The sequence below is a fragment of the Nansenia antarctica genome (assembly GCF_963989245.1).
Source record: "Nansenia antarctica genome assembly, chromosome: 2".
NCBI classification, from domain to species: domain Eukaryota; kingdom Metazoa; phylum Chordata; class Actinopteri; order Argentiniformes; family Microstomatidae; genus Nansenia; species Nansenia antarctica.
The window spans coordinates 46,872,408-46,875,909 of NC_137675.1; the positions used below are offsets into that span (position 1 = coordinate 46,872,408).

General features: G+C 48.9%; 1 pseudogene across 1 annotated transcript; it reads right to left on the bottom strand.

Moving 5' to 3' along the window:
- Positions 1 to 703: 703 nt before the first annotated feature.
- Positions 704 to 2,713, bottom strand: LOC308150198 (choline-phosphate cytidylyltransferase B-like; annotated as a pseudogene). The gene is made up of 2 exons: positions 2,704 to 2,713; positions 704 to 1,716 (listed from the first exon to the last, which is right to left on the bottom strand). The product of its transcript is annotated as a choline-phosphate cytidylyltransferase B-like (transcript).
- Between the last annotated feature and the right edge of the window lie 789 nt (positions 2,714 to 3,502).

Consider the following 3,502-nt stretch of genomic DNA (forward strand, 5'->3'; position numbering starts at 1 on the left):
CAATTTCAATTTCAAAGGGTTTATTGGCATGGGAAACATACATTTACATTGCCAAAGCATGTGAAGTGTGAAGATAAAAAACAAAAAGAATGTAATATACATACTAGAATAAATAAATAGATTACATACTAGATTACAAATAAATAGATTACAAATAGATTACATACTAGAATAAATAAATGAAATAAAACTTGTTTCAATTCTTATGGTGGTTTTAGCCCATTTGATTGCCTTTTTCTATCACAGCAGCTAACAAATCTTGCTGCTGTGTTTGCACATTGCTGTACCTTCCTCTTCCTTCACCACAATCTGGCAAGAGGCATTGCGCTGCTGGCACTCCAGTTCCTCCTCTTCATCATCACTGCTTATCACCACAATCTCCTCAGGCACATCATCATCATCATCAGATATGATGATGAAGGGTGGAGCAGCATGATTTCTAGACACCCTCCCCAGAGGAGCCACAGTGGAGGAATGACCTAAGAGCATAACAACAGAACATAACATGATAAAAGCATATTCACATTTATTTGTGTGTTATTTATTAGTGGTTTATAAATGCCTTATGGATGAAAGTTATTATAAAGTGTTAATGTGTGTTAATATGTTACAACAAGGGAATCTCAGCGGAGCCTCCAAAATGTAACCCTCTCCTGAGGTACTATTTCAATAAATTAAGATATAACAGGATTCTGAGTCTTAGCTATGACCCCTCATCCACCTCACTGCTGCTGAGGGAGTTTGAGGGAGAGGCACCCTTAGGGGAGGAAGGGGGAGACGAGGGCCAGTCTGAGGACGGCGATGGGGAGCGCCCCCTAGTGGGGCTGCTGCTGGGAGAAGCACGGGGAGATGCGTAGGGAGACAGAGCCTGGAGCATCCGGCCACTACTCTCCTGAATGGCATGCCATGCTCCGTCTACACCGAACAGCTCCAGGAAATTCCTGATGAACTCGCGTGATTTCTCCACCCATTTGTGGATGAGGTCATGGCTCTTCTCCTCCACACTGGGAACAAAGTGCTTGGACACCTCCTCCACCGTCCGCACCTTTTCCTTCATCTTATCTACCTGGTTCTGCAGAAGGAATTTCTTCTCCGTCATGAAGCCAACATTGAGCTCTCTGGCTGTGTAGCCTCTCTGTAGGTTGCGTCGGACGTACACATCATAGTCTCTCACGATGCGAGTGATCAGGTCAGATGTAGAGATGCCGTCTGTCCTCTGTGTGGCCACGAACATCCCTGCTTCCTTGATGTGTTTGTAGACATCCTCTGATCCTTATGTTTCTTCAGCAGGGCTGAGGGTCCAGGGAGCATCCCGGACCACCTCATCCACGTAGCGGCAGTGCCTCAGTGCTTCGTAGCGCTCGCCTTCTGTCATCACTGTGTAGCCCTTAAGCTTGTGTGTGAGTTCATCACTGCAGACTCCCACTATCAGATGTGTGTTGGGGAACAAGTTCTTGGCTTGCATCAAAGCACGAGCATGCCCAGAGTGGAAAAGATCAAAGATCCCATCAGCGTAGACTCGGACTGGTCGGTGTGCTGCCGTGCCCCTGCGGGCTTGGGCGATGGTCAGTTTTTCGTGACGGACATCCGACTCGAAGCCTGTGTCCTTCGCAAATGCGGCAGGCTCTTTCAGAGTGGTAGAATGGTGGAGGTGAAGCAGATGCGGTTGAGTTGTAAGATGAGTTGGGTTGACGCGTTGCACACACGGACTCAGTCCTGATGGCGGCAATGTTGATAACAATCCTCTGATTCAGTCTAGGGTACAAGTTGCTGCTCCGGTAGCAGGCAGAACGTCCCCGGTTTGGTCGGTGTACACGGTACACGTTTATCATAAAATGAAAAATAACAAACCGGCTAAGCCCTTTAAACTGAAACAAAACCCGAAATTGCTAAATGTCAAACAGTAGTCCAAACTTAAATCACAAAATAGTCGCACGCTCTCCAAAACACACAGCCAACTCTGCCACAGGTGTCTGTTGTCCTCTCAATCATTCAATCATCTGTCACCCCCTTGCACTTCCTCAAACTCTCAACATATGACTTCTCAAGTGATCTGATTGGCTTAGGAGCACATCCATCAAACAAACAAGCCTTTTCTCAAAAAATACAAAATAATGAAATGTGGAAAATACACACTTTTGGTTTCTGTTTATATTACATTTTCAGATCTCTACACTTATTAATGTATAAAATGTCTTAGCCAATATTATTCCATCACAACCAGCAGTGCTGGATACACCTAACCTATGCTGTTCCCATACCCCAGAGGGAGGCAGCTGGAGAGAATGATGGAGGAGAGGAAGAAAAGGATGCATGCCACGCTACTGGAGGGTTAGCACCAGCAGTGCTGGACACAGCTGTCAGCCCAGACGAGCCACTGCAGGCTCCTTACCTTCTGCCCTCCAGAAAGGGAAGAAGATGGAGGAGAGGCTCGACCACAAAAGAAAACCAAGCTCCAAACAGAGGCGAGGCTAGAGACCACGGCGCTGGTGGTTGGTACATGGTGTCTACAACCATGCCAATGCCAGTAGACGTGTGCGTGTGCGTGTCGAGTGTGCGTGTGTGTGTGGGCGTGCAAATCACACCATTATGCCCAGAAGAGCGAGAAATACCTCCCGCACCACCGTCCGTCCCAGAGGAGGGGAGGCCGGAGGAGGGGAGGCCTCCCGCCCCGTCCGTCGCCTCGGAGACTCTATAACGTGCTGTCAGCCATGATGGCGTACTTTGGCATGATAACGGGCATCCTCATCGGCCACGACAACATCTGCATGTGGATATTTGCCCTCACCGCAGGGCTCTTCATGTACGTCGCTCTGGTGGACATGGTGAGTCACATGATCCCGAGACTTTGTTTATTCATAGGCACTAAGAGAGAGGCTGGGGGCCGTAGCCGGTACTACTAACCTATGCTGTTCCCATACCCCAGAGGGAGGCAGCTGGACAGAGTGATGGAAGAGAAGGATGAATGCCACGCTACTGGAGGGTTAGCACCAGCAGTGCTGGTACCATGCTCCTGTCCACTGCCACATGGTCTGGAAACGTCCTTCTCTGGCTTCTGGCTCAGGCGTGGCTGCAGAGGGCCCCTGAAAGAGGTGTTCTTCTTCCCTTCGGAGAACGGATGCGTAGAACACCTCTTCACTCCTTCATTGTAACCAACACTTTGTTCCACCTTTCCGTTCAATTACACTATGTCAGTGCCCACAATATCAGTGTCTAATTGTGTTGAGAAGAACCTTGCTTATGGAGTCTTTGCTACATGCCACGTCTTGAGCGAGTGGCTAATATAGGTATTAATCAAGTAATAATCCATCTACACTAGGTAAAAAAGGCCGGTTCAGTGGTGGGAAGGAGCCTGGACTCTCTGGGGACGGTGGTGGAGAGAAGGACTAGGAGCAAGCTGCTGTCCATCAGGGACAACCCCAACCACCCCCTCCATCATGTCCTCGCTGGGCAAACCAGCAGCCGCCGCAGAGGGCGGTTCATTTCGGTACGCTCCAGGACG